Here is a 13,227-nt window from a genome sequence, read left to right as displayed (position 1 = left end):
AAAATGGTATCCCTGAATCCAAAGAGCACATTTCCCAAAGCTGATGGCAAGAATAAGACCAGTTCCCTGTGGTTTGTTTCCATGTACTGCTCGTGCCATCAGCTTTACCTGTTTTTTCTCCTTACATGAGTGGAAGGATTTTAAATGCATCCAATCACTGGAAGAACATGCATGCAGACAGAAGTGTCTCATTCACAAATCAGAAACTGGTATAATTGTGTGGAATTTTGTTAGCACTATTTTACCCTGGGCAAGCATGCATAATTAATTGTAGCTGTTTTAAACAGACATATTTCCATTGGTGCCAGGGAATGAAAGACAGGATCTGCCCCACTGTGTTAATGGCAGTCACTGTTTTCCCCCTGACAATTATGTGACGCCAAATTAAAGTGACAGACCAGAAATGTGCGCAGACCCAGTTTTGTTTCAGGTTCTTTATCTGAAGACCTTCCCAGTCTTGACTAGCCACTGTGACTTACGGTTTTCAGTCCAGGTGTTGAGAAACTATGCTGATTATCCTGTCTGTTGAAAAGGTATGCTGAAGCCTGGAGATGAGATTCTTCATTTCTTTTCAAGTGAACAAATTTTAGTGGGTGCTTCTAAACATCCTATTATTTCCTCTTCTTAGGGAATGTCTGGAAAGCTTGATGTACTCTCATTCAGAGAAGCAATTTTTGCTGATAAATCCAAAAGAAGTTTTGGTTTTGTTTTTTTTTTTTTTTTTTTTTTTTTTTTATAACAGTCCCTGAAAGTCCACAGATAAGTTAACAGATTTATATAACTCAGAGTGCTTTGACATAAAGAAATGTGTAAGTACTTACTGTTGCTGCAGTGGTGTTCAAACATCTGCGTGCTGGCTCTGTGTGCCATGAGATGTAAGGTGTAAGATGTAAGATGCTCAGTTTCTGTGAATGTTCATTTTTACTTGCTTAGAATCTGCCAGTTATTATTTTACAGACAGTTGTCCACAAGGACTGTGCTTGAAATCATCAGGTTTTCATATACAGCCATGCACAGTCTTGGACATTTTAGTCACTTTTCACTTCGCATAAATTTGACTTGATGACTGGGGAGGTCAAAACGTGCATGCAGAATTCTTAGTGCTCTGTGCCATTCAGTGTCTGGAACTGGATTTGGGGAGGTTTTGTACTTATTTGGAGATGGAGGAAGAGAAATCTGAACACTCAGAGGTTTCATCTACTCTTCTTGTATGGATAGATGTCAAAGACAGAAAAAGATACTTTAATCATATCCTGTCAGTTTAAATGTAGGGCTTTTTATGCCCTGTTTTTCTGGGAAAATACATATAGTACTGCACCACACAATCACGTTAAGTACCACACAGAAAAACCTGCAAAAGCTGTTGCCGTGGTCTAGATTTTGAGCAAATAGCCTAGCAAGACATTTTCATTTTCAAAAGTCAAACCTGCCATTATATTTATGGCTTTGTTTAGATTCTTTTTTTTTTTTTCTTTTTGTACATCTCCATCTAGAGTTTACAAAGAAAATAGACCTGCTGTGATGTGAACCCCAAAGGAAAGATACACTGTGTCTGTAATACACTGAAATGTCAGGAAATCATTTATTGAGCTACTGGTGCCTTTAGAGGCTGGCTATAATTTGCTTTGCTGTCTGATAATGTGTGTGTTTGTAGATCAATTATCTCAAGAGCTCTTTGGAGCCATAAGGTCATCTTTAGCATATTTGTCAGATACTTCTGTGTAGAGATGCCAAGTAGCACATTTTTCTTCCTGAACTTAGTAGAACATCTCTCAAAGTAAGTGAGCAAAGAGATTATCTGGTCATGGCAGTACTCTCAATGCTAAAGCTTTGACATACCTTTAACATATTTATATATGTATATATTGTGAACAAATTATGGAAAAAGTTTTACCTTAAAAAAAAAAGTAGCATGTGGTTTCTTTCAGATTGGTGATTGGTAATTCACTTATGAGCACCTTTATTCAAATACCAGTATTTTAATCATGACTGCATCCAGATGGACAGAAGCCTTTTGTGACACCAGCATAATTTCTCTCAGTGGTGCAAGGCTGAATAGATATTCTGGAAGGAGTCCCATCTTTTATGTTGAGAACAGGACTTGTGACTGTCAGCATAACTTGTTTTCTCTTAGGACAGTAGTATTCTTTTCTATTACCTGCTTGAAATTAAAACTTGAAATTTTTGTGGAGATATTTAAATTTAAAAGATAAGGAAAAACTGAATTTGGAGAAAAGATTGCATAATAGTCATTCCATGTGATCTAAAGACCATGGACCATATGTGAAGACCATGTAACATGAAGAACATGTTAATAGACTCTCCTGGTGGATAATTTCTGGTTTGATTTTTTTTTCCTGAAAGATTTTTGATTCAAGACTTCCAAATATTTTCAAGGGGATGGGAGAAGGGGAACAGAAAACAAAGCATATTTCTGGTTATAGAAATCTAACTTTGGAGTTTCCAGTTTCAACTCGTTCACAGTATGTTTTATGTATATTTATGGAGGCCACTGAGGGAAAAACAATATCTTGTTTTGGATCTTTAAAGCCTGATGCAGCTAACAGCTAATTTCTTTGATGTCCTTGGTGTGTTGAATTTAATTTACCAAAAGCAAACTAATATGAAATAGTAAAATCATTATTAAAGTGGAAATAAAAATAAATTATTAGAACATACCAACAGAGGAAAATAAAGCAGATAACGTCTAAGTTTCTGAGATGTTTCTCGTTTTAATTACATTAATCCTAATTGCTATTAGACTGGTGATGGGACAGTAGCAGGTAAGTTTAGAGAAGGGAAAGATATGGAAATAAGTTCATGCAATCCAAATTGATACCATACAAATGGACTTTATTTGTAAAACTACTCATTCAATGTACCTAGGAAAATATTTTCAATGTGTATTTGTAAGTTTCATAATTATGCAAGTAATTCCAATTTTTTTAGTTTTTACTCTTTTTATCTGTTGTTTGTTTAAAACTTTAATTGCTTGTGTGTAGGGGGATAGAATATAGGAAAATAAAGATAGTGTAGAAAGTAATCTTACCCCTAAGGAGTTGCAGCTGGGCCAATTGTCAAAGATTAGCAACAGGCCTGGCTTTACCAGGCCACAGCTGTAACCAATGAGAAGCAGAGTGCTATAACAGAGTGGGGTGGCTGCTTGAGAAGGGAACTGCAGTCAGTTGGTTACTTTGTGTAGAAGAAAGAGTCAGTGCTCTGAGGAGATGCCCATGAGAAACACCAAGAGTGTATGAAGCTTTTGTGAGAAGGAGACAACACTATGAAACCCCTACAATAAGGTGACAACATATGTGCATGACTTTTATGTAAGTTTTGCATGAATTTTTAAGTCCTGAGAGTTCACATTCAGAAAGAATTGGCGCTGTCACCATCTGAGCAATATTTTTTTCTGGAATATTGTATTTGTCTTAACATGGAGCAGAGACGATGCTTAAAAGTTTTAATCAGGGAATTTAGATTTTTGGGAACAGAAATCCTAATCCCAAACTTGTTCTCCTTTTGGAGATGAGTGATATCACAAATTCCAAACACAGCAGGAGATTTTGTTTTATGACTAATTAAGTTCATAGTTCAACCACCCTGGTTTATCTCCTTTAATGTCAACCAAACTTCGCCTCAGAAAAAATTTGTAGCTAGATAAAAATTTAATTCCATTTGGGAATGCAAACAAGCGCAGGGAAATGGTGGTTTTCTACATGCAGGTGAAGGTAATTCTAATTTGCTCATTAAGTCAATATATCAGTTTAAATTGTCTTTGGGATTCTATTTTCAGTGATTGGGAACACTGGGAGCCAAGACATGAGTAGAATGGTCACAATGAGTGCATGAAAGCAAGAATCTTAAGATTCACCAGGATAATACTCCTGTATGTATGGGGTTTTTTTTAATTGAACCTTTCCCTTTTTTTTTCAGCTCAGATACTCTGGGTTGCTAGTGCACAAGCATACTAGGAAGCTCAGCTTTCAACATAAATTTTAAAGAGAATGAAGCATTTTTAATAAATGTAGATTTTGAGGGGTTTAGGACTTTTTGTTCATTTTTCCTTCTTACTGTTGTTTTTAATTATTTTGAAATTTCCTCTTATGCTTAGATATTTTCTGCTCATAAAAAATTACTGAATTAATCCCTGCGTTGCTTAAAAAACCACTGAACATTCTGTAGTTAGGCATTGAAACAGAAATTAGATGTCTTAGATTAAAATGCCAAGCCAGTATTGTAATGAGTCATGTTTGACTTAGGCTTTTTTTTTCTTTCTAAGTGTATATTGGGCCATCATCCCTGCCTTTTTGCTTTATCTTGTTCCTATAATATCCACCTGAAAGGGCAAATCAATATACATATGCATTTAAAAAAAAAACAAAACATGTAGTTAATTAAAGCTATACGAAGTTTTAATGCCACATACATTCTTTTATCAGCAGTGCTATCTCTGCCCATTTTATCATTCCTGCTGGGGGCTTTTTAGGTACAACAAAAAATATTGCTTGTGGCTTTTTCTCATGCTGATCATGAATTCAATGGGGATCAGCTCCTGCCAGTAAAGGCTGCATATTTATGCTATTGATTTGTGAGGGAAGGAAGCTGAGGGCTGTTTGTATTGTGCTATAAAATTAATAAATAATGATTCATTAGAACAGCATCCTGCAGCTCACCAGTGAGCAGTAATTTGGTGTGAGGGTTGTATTTCTATTTTCTACTCTAAATGTGCTTGAGATACCACAACAGGGGAGCATTGCTGTTGCAGTAGCTGTGAGCACTGTCCTAGTCTATGTCCTTTGGGATTTGCTCTCTTTTGAGGTGGGGAGGTGGAGCAACAGAAAGCAGGCAGGCAGCATGTCTCTTGGGGTACTTCACTCTCCAGCAAAACTGTGAGAAGACCTGCGCATATATGTGCTGGGAATCCTGAGGTGTCAGGAGAGGGCTGAGGTGCCCTTATCTTTGTCGGATAAGTTAAGGAAATCATCTTGAGTCAATCTCATTTACCTGTGTTTTTGACCACAGGTAAAATGCACTGGAGACCATTAACCTGATATTGCTATGCAGTATGAAGTTAGGAAAAAAAAGGACGCAACAATCTCCCATCCTCAGAAAAAAACAGTGCTCCCTGTTCCAAACTATCTGATGGTGCTATAATTGCTTGTTATTCAGAAATATTTCATTCTTTGGGGACTGTTTGGGCAATGATGGCACCCATCCTTAATAGAACACTAATTCAGTTCTTCCTTAGGAAGAATTTAACTGGCATAGAGTATAAAAATCTGATCTTCAAGGCCACAACTGGGAAGTGTTCAGGAAGCATTATAAAATATATTGAAGCTGAAGGAACATTTACAGTATGTTTTAAATTTGGCTGTATTGGAAACCTATTTTAACTCATTTTTGAACCCTCATAGGATTTGTGAACATTAACACCAATGTGGTCTTCCAGAGTGTTGTGTGGTAGTTTCACTCATTTCACCAATTACTACCTCCTTTAAACACAGAAACAATAAATAGACTGAAGTATTTAAGTGGTGGCAAAGTCACATAAAGTAAATGTGAAAGCATTGATGTGCTGAAAGTGGTTTGTATTAGAATAGATTTGATATTCATATGACTGACAGATCTTTAAGATCACCCTGACAGGGCAGAAGGGAGACCTGTTTTTAGAGGACAGTACCAACTATGGATTGAAAGGCTTTAGATATTCCAGTGGTTTTAATTCAAAGAGATGAGTTTAGATGCACAGTGTCTCATGTCAGCCTTTACATGAAATGTGCCTGCAGGCACTGGCCTTGTGGTAGACCAGAGCTAAAGTTTAAAAATTAATGAATAGAGGGAAAATGTAGTGATATACAGTAGGTGTGCATACATCAAAACTAATAGCAACACTGTGACTTGTTAAGATTGGCAGGTTCATTGTTTAAAGAATCAACCTTTGATACCTGACCAGTTTCAGCGACATTTAATTTATTTTTCAGCAATATTTTCTCTAGTCTCCTTCTAGACTATGAACAATATAACTTACACCCTTCTGAATTTCAGTGCAATTCATCCTTGCTAATTATTCCTTGCTGGTGGCTTTGGAAGATAGACAGGAGAGTGAATTGCTAGTACAGTGTGTCACTACAGAATAAACAGAGCAGAAGGAGGGAGACAGATTGTGGTGCAACAATGGCCAAATATTTACATTTTCTGCAGCAAAGCATAGCACAGAGGAGTCATCTTCTCAGCATGAGAGCTTAATCTAGAAACTGGATCTTTTCCATGTAATTGAGAGACTACCACTGATAGGGAAGGTGACCACCTTCACTTTCCTGTTTTATTCGTAAAATATTTGGGGTTTGGATTTTTCATTCTGTCATTTCTGCAGGTTTTCAAGAATCTGATTCCTGTGATGAGCCAACAGTTTGGAGAGTAGATAGGAACTTCACAGAAGCCCTACATGCTTTTCTTAATGAGAAAAAAAGACTGCTTTGAATTTTGCAGTGTAGTGGAGTAAGCTATGTTGATGAGGCATTGATGGAAAAGAAAGGTTGGGAAAATTGCCAATGGAATTTCAGGTACTGGTACAGATAAACTAAATTTGATATGAAAGGGACAGCAAAGAGAAATATAAAAAAGGAAGGAAGGAACAAAATTACTGCTATATAAATGTATTTCATACCTTCTCTCTTTTGAACTGTTATCTTCTAACTGCACAATGCCCTATATTAAAATTTTACTCTTGCTCTTCCATGGAACTTTTTGCTAATTCATGCCATTTCCTAGATGAGGCCTTTTTTATCCACTGGGATTTCAGCTGGGACTTTGATAAACATTTGTGTGAACTATCTGAAGTCACTCAAAGGATGATATGTATAGAAATGTTCAGTATGTAAAAAAAAAAAAAAGTATTCTAGTTTCTACTTTCAATTCTTAATGTCCTGTGAGAGTAGTCCTGATAAGGTCCAAAACCTTAACTGCAAGCTACACTAGAAATCTGAGAAAACCTTCGAGGATTTAAGAGACATCAGCTTTCCTCAGTGTGGGCAGAGGAAGTAATAGTGCTGTCAGTATGTGATGGGCTTCTGGAGAAATATCATGAGTCAGAGAGAAATGTAGCCCAGATCCAGTGAAATATGTTGCTTTCTTGGCTTATATTCAAAGTCTGGTAGAAAACATCTTGACATAATCCTGTTATTTCTTTGAGAATAAAAACATTTCTGCTGTTGCTGTGAGTGTGTTCATCTCTGGAGACCTCTGCCAAAAAAAAAAGAGTCCGTCTCCCCATTGGTTCAGCCTGGAACATTCACCTTTACCCACATAAGGCACTTGGAAATATAGCAGCTGTGATAAGGGACAGAGTGTACTAATGCAGAAATATTCAGCCGCTCTCAGCAGGAAGTGTCTTGTCAATACTGGCAATAAGTAATGTGCTAAAGATTTACTGTCAGGTGGCTGTCTTGACCACAGCAGGGTGGAAACTTGGAGCAGGAGGATGGCTGTTCATTCTTAGGTCACCCGTGTTTACTTTGATGAATGTGTGTAGTATCCTTGGTCTGGATTGTTGCACTGAATTGGGGGGAGGCTGTAGCAACTGATAAACCCAGAAAAAGTATTTTCCACTGTTAACAGAGAAAATAGCAGTTAAATAATTAGACATAGGAGGTATCAGCACTATTATTTTCATTTTTCCTCAGGTTTCTAGCAGAGTGCCCTGCATTAAACAGAAAAAGTTCCGGTCATGCTGTTTGCAGTAGATAAAAATTGATTGAACAGAATGCTTGCCCCATGGTAATTTTGATCTTGTATTTATTTTTATAAATTAAAATTTATGTCATTCATTTTGAGGTTATGCAGTTACTAATTTATTTTTCTGCAAAGAAAAATTACATCAGTTTTCTTATGTAGTGCTTTTGAACAACTTTTAAAATTATGAGGAGAAAATATGTCTTCCACAGCTTATCTGGTATTAGAAATTTGCTTATTTTAAAGTGCGTTAAGACAGGCTGCAAGTTAGTAATCATACATTCATAGGATATTTTGGGTTAGAGGGCCATGAAGTCTAACACTCCTGCTATGAGCAGGGGCATTTTAAAATAGCTCAGGTTGCTCAGAGCTTCATCTAACCTGATCTTCAATGTATCCAGGGAAAGGGCACCTTGAAATAGATCAGATTGCTGAGAACCCCAATCAAACCTTGAATGTTTCCAGGGCACCTGCCACCTTTCTGGGCAACCTGTTCCTGCATTTTATTACTCATAGCAAGGAATCTCTTCCTTGTATCCAGAATAACTCTATCCTCTTTTAGGGTAGTGCCTTGTTGAATTTGAAGCCACTTCCACTTTTCCAGTCACTACATACCCCGGTAAAAAAATGTGTGTAGATCTTTTGTAGGCTCCTCTGTAGTCTCCTTCCTGTGCTGGAAGGCAGATATGTTTCCCCAGTGCCTTTTCTAGGCTGAACAACACTGACTCTCCCAGCCTGTTCTAACAACAGAGGTGCTCCTGTCTTCTGATCATTGTGGTCTCCTCTGGATTCCAACAGGTCCATCTCCTTCTTATATTCAGCATCCAGGTGGAGCCTCATAAGAATGGAGCAAAAGGGCAGTAGGGCAGTGTGTAAACACTAACTTCTTTCACAGAAAGAACTTTCATGTGTACCTTATTTTTTTAAAATACAGAGTAACTACAGAAACATGCAAGACTTCCTCTCCCATGTCCCTAAGTACATTTGCTTATAAATCCACACTGACTACTTCCAATCATGTTTTTCTACCACCTATGTTTGGAAATGCTTTCTAGAAGGACTAGTTGACCTTCCTCACCACCTTCCCAGGGAGTGAGGCATGGCTGACTTACCTGTAGCTGCCTGGATCTTTCTTCTTACGCTTAACAGACTCAATTGGCCAATTGAATAAAAGCATTGAATTTTGCCTTGAGTTTTATCCATAAAGAACAATTATTAGAATTTGATGGTGTAGATGCAAACTTTTCATTAATTGGAAATATGTCTTCATGCTAGTATTATTTTGTTATTTAGAGCATTGGGGGGCTAATTCTTACTTTGCTCAAAAAAGTTCAGAAATAAAATCTAATAAATGTCTATCTTTGTTCTATTCTGCTAGACATTATATTACTTTTAGTGTCATTTTAGTGCCATTTACAGAACAGCCATTTTACAAGGAATCTTCTGGCCAGTTACCTTAGTGTCCTGAGTTTCAAAGTGCCTCCAAGCTGCCCCAAACACCAGAAAGGTTTTGTGAAAGCCTTGAAGCAGTGTGGTACACCAAGGGACAGTTTTAATAATTCCTTCTAATTGATAAATGGTTACGTGAGTCTCTATGTCCTCTAAGATAGCTATGCCCCCTCTGCATTTCTGACCTATATCTGTCACTATTTTAATAGTAAATTCCATATCAGTGGTTGCTCCTAAGCAAAAGGTGCATATAAAGAAAATCCTCTCTCCTAAATTACCTGATTTTCACTTTTTAATCATATGTGCATTTTGCTAACCATTTTTCTAAACCTAGATTCCTTTCAAAGTGGAAGGGTTCAAAAAGGAAAACATCGATAATCTTGAAGTTTCAGGGTCAAAATCAGATTATACTTCAGAGTATGTGTGTTTCAGTTCCTTCTCTGTCTGTGGTACTTAAAAATGCAATGAACCCTGGGTCTTGACCTGTCTTAGAAAAACTGTATTGCTGTAGCTATTAAAAAAGATTTTCAAGACTTTTTTTTTAATTTCAGAATTTTTAAATATACTTTTAAAAATGTCATTCTGATATTATAAGTGAATAAACAAATGAGAGAAACTTGCTTTTCAGTAAATAGCAAGGGTGTGATAGACATTTCCTGACAGCATGAAATGAAGGACAGACCACTTTTCTTGACCACTTCGGTCATTAATTCAAGCAGTTGTCTGGGAAGCATGCCACATGCCAGATACTTTCTAGATATGGTACATGCAGGAAATTTTCTGGAAATAGAGATTCATGTCACTCTTGATGTTTGATTTTGAAGGGATCTTCTTTTGAAATGGAGAGTGATTCCTTTGTCTCCTTTTTCATATGAGCTTTTTGGAAAAAAAAACAGAAGTATTTCATAGGCATTATAAGTTCAACTATGACTGGACTACAAAGAGTTAATAGCACTGTATCAATCTTGAGGTATGTGGGAAACTTTTGCACTGCCATCTAGATGTTTGTTTTCTTTTTTAATTTAGATCATTAAACAGGTTGAAATGCTGTCTGCATTCATCTGTGAGGAAAGAGAAATCGTCTGTCCTTCAGCCTTCCCACAGACACAAATACTCAATAGCGGCAGTAAATAATTCAATTAAATACAGTGCAACACAGTGTAGTTGCCCTAAAAATTATGAGAACTGGTTCAAAGTGGAAGAAAAGGAGTTAATTCAGAGCAGACCAGACGTTCTTCGTTCTATTTTTACCTGCTGGTTGTAAGATAATACATGACTGTATTCCAAAAGGAGCAGGAGACAAGCAGGGATATTTTGTTCCTTTCTGAGTAGGAGATACAGGAAAAAATGAAAGTCATAGCTTAATCTTAAAATTTGTTTGCAAAAGACTTGGAAAACCAGGAAATGAAACTTCAATTTCTTGTTTTCTTTCTGAACATTGCTATGGTTGCAATAGCAGCCAGAGCCAAGGAGAGCTTAATCTCTGAGAAACCAGATAATGCCCTTAGCTGAATAGCCACTCTGAAGGTGTGGAGAAAGAAATGTGAAGCAGTTTTTTGCCTTTCTATTTTATGGCCACAAATACACACTAATTCTTAGTTTCTGGATTTTCATGTTTCTCCCATTTCATTAAGTGCTCAACACGATTTTTTTCTTTTAATTTATTTGTCTTGTAGACAATTTTAGAGTAACAATGTGCACGGCAGAAAGCGGTGTAGCCCCTGTGAAAGCAGAGGAATTCTCAGACTCACTGTGATCAGGTGTCTTTCACCACTGCTCCTGCTATCACAGAAATTGCCAGCAGGCACACCTGGAGAGACACAGCCCTCACTTCAGCAGGGGGTTAAAAGTAGAGGGAAAGCTTAGAAAGGGAATGAATGTGTTCTTGATCTGATAGTGCTGCGCTATGCTGCAGCCAGAAGACTGGAGAGTAGGAAAAACTCAGGAGTTTGAGGCCAGGATGGCTTCAGGTTTCTGATTGATTTTTGTGGTCTGGGTTGTTTGGGTTGCTGTGCGTGCTGCTCTGATTCCTAATGGGGCACTCAGGATCCTCACTCTGGAGGAGAATAAAAAGTAAAACCATGATATTTGTATTTTTGAGGGAGTTCTTTTTACTTTGAAGGTGGAACTTTTGTTGCATCTCACTTTGGTAGAGGGAATTTGGACCCAAGTCATGTAAGCCTTTAAAGATTTCCAACTTGAATCTCATGGTTATATAAGTATTTAAGAACCTAAAATCTTTCTGTTACATGTTGTTTCTGTTTCTTTAGTGCTAGGAGTGGCTCCCTTGGTGAGGGGCTGTTGGTCAGGATGTGGGACAGGAAGCCTGTTCTGCTCTTTCCTCTGCAGGACAGAGGCAGAGGTGTATTGCCCATGCTGTTGGTTCTGCCGCTTGGTAAGCAGCAGCCAAATGCAGCTGTGAAAGATTTGTTGGAAGGAAGGTAGGAGAAATAAAGGAAATGAGTGGCACAAAGAAGCATTTTGGTTATTGAGCAAGGATTTGTGGTGGGTGGTTGCAAACTCACGCTCTACTAAACTCTAGGCACTGATGATCTGTGAGTAGCTCCCATCAAGGGGATGAATTGTAAAACACTATAAATAATTATGGTCTACTGCCTGTGTTGATTTAACAGCCTGTAAGGTTTGCCAAGAAAGAGTTGATAATATGTTTTTCTAGCGAGTGTGAAAGGCCATGGTGCCTTTATGTGCAACGAGGGACCTATGACCTACAAAATGTGTGACAAATTTGTATCTCCAGAGTTTCAGTTTTGCTGAGGAAAATAGATGCTTCTAGCCAAGCAGCTTCAGATATAACAGCCCAAATGTGAAACTGAGGTGGACTCATTAACTCCTTGACTTTGTTAGTGTCTTCATACAGTATATTTAGGAGTGTGAGGTTTTTTCCCACTCTGTGTGAGCTGTGATAAAACTGTAAATTTGAAGGCTTCTTGGTAGCATTGAATGTTCAGTGATTCTTGGCTGAAAGAGGGGAAAGGCAAAGGAGCAGGAAGCAGAACAGGGAGTGTTTTGAATTAGGATGGGAAAGAAAAATGTAACAATAAGATTATTCTGCCTTGACTTCACACCTTTGTCATAGCTAGGAGTTGATGAAGAGAATGGTTTTGATATGTGCTTAATTTGGGAAGAAAGACACCATATTTTTAATGCTTTTGACCAGGAGTGTCATTTTAAACTTTTTAAATTGGTGATCTTTACTGAGAGGGATGCTGCTCATGTCTCAAATAGCAAGAAATATTTGTGATATTAGATGTGAAATTAGAGACACAAGATTTGGTGTTTTTATCAGCCTTGTGATATTCAAGCACACAACTTCTGCCTTCTGTCTCCTTTGTGTACAGTTTGAAAAATGCAGCTCCAAGCTGTAAAAGAAAAGCAAAATAAATGGGGGGAGGGTAAGATGGAGACAGGAGGTTTTCTATCTTGGACTTGAGAAGCCGACCTACTAAGGTCTAAGTTGATCTAGCCAAGTTCCTTTGGCTGCTTTCCTTCTGAAATGCAGAAGATGAAAAAGAAGGAAATATCAGCAATATCACACAAAATACAGTCACGGTATAATCCAATTCAATAAAGAGATTTCTTTTTGTATTTCTTTCAATCTCTTCTGATACACGATTCTGTAAGTCAAAAAAGTGTGAAGTTACTTTGTGAGATAATTGCAATGGAAGACAATGCTTTTGGTTACTTGAATGTATTTTATTCTACAAGTAGTGAAACAAACCTAGTTACAACCAATGTGTAGTAGTTACAAGCTCCTGTATCTGGGAGAATGGGTCTAAAGAGAATATATGTAGTTTTAATTCTTAAATTTAAGCAATTGGTGGTGATCTGTATCAAATTCAAGATCTTTATCATTGAGTTTACTGACTCTGTGCTCACTTAGCTATTGTGCCCTGACTGACTGAAAGTGTATAATGAGAAGATTACTAATCTGGGAAGAATAAATCATGCTGGAAGTAGGGAAAACAAACCAGTGTTTCACTAGGATCATGTCAAATATTTCTCTTGGTACTACTCTTTAACCCA

General features: G+C 37.4%; 1 protein-coding gene and 1 long non-coding RNA gene across 2 annotated transcripts in view; both read left to right on the top strand.

Annotated features, from left to right (window-relative positions):
• Positions 1–13,227, top strand: part of CNTNAP2 (contactin associated protein 2) — a 1,021,743-nt gene that overhangs the window by 251,094 nt on the left and 757,422 nt on the right. The gene's annotated exons all lie outside the window — the stretch shown is intronic.
• LOC132084487 (uncharacterized) lies at positions 3,185–6,775 on the top strand. Its single transcript, XR_009420075.1, has 3 exons — positions 3,185–3,329; positions 3,797–3,889; positions 6,377–6,775. It is a non-coding gene; the product is annotated as an uncharacterized LOC132084487 (long non-coding RNA).

This window comes from Ammospiza nelsoni, chromosome 1 (genome assembly GCF_027579445.1).
Source record: "Ammospiza nelsoni isolate bAmmNel1 chromosome 1, bAmmNel1.pri, whole genome shotgun sequence".
In the NCBI taxonomy this organism is placed as follows: Eukaryota; Metazoa; Chordata; class Aves; order Passeriformes; family Passerellidae; genus Ammospiza; species Ammospiza nelsoni.
Note: the sequence above shows the minus strand (reverse complement) of the source record. Positions and strands in the feature narration are given on the sequence as shown.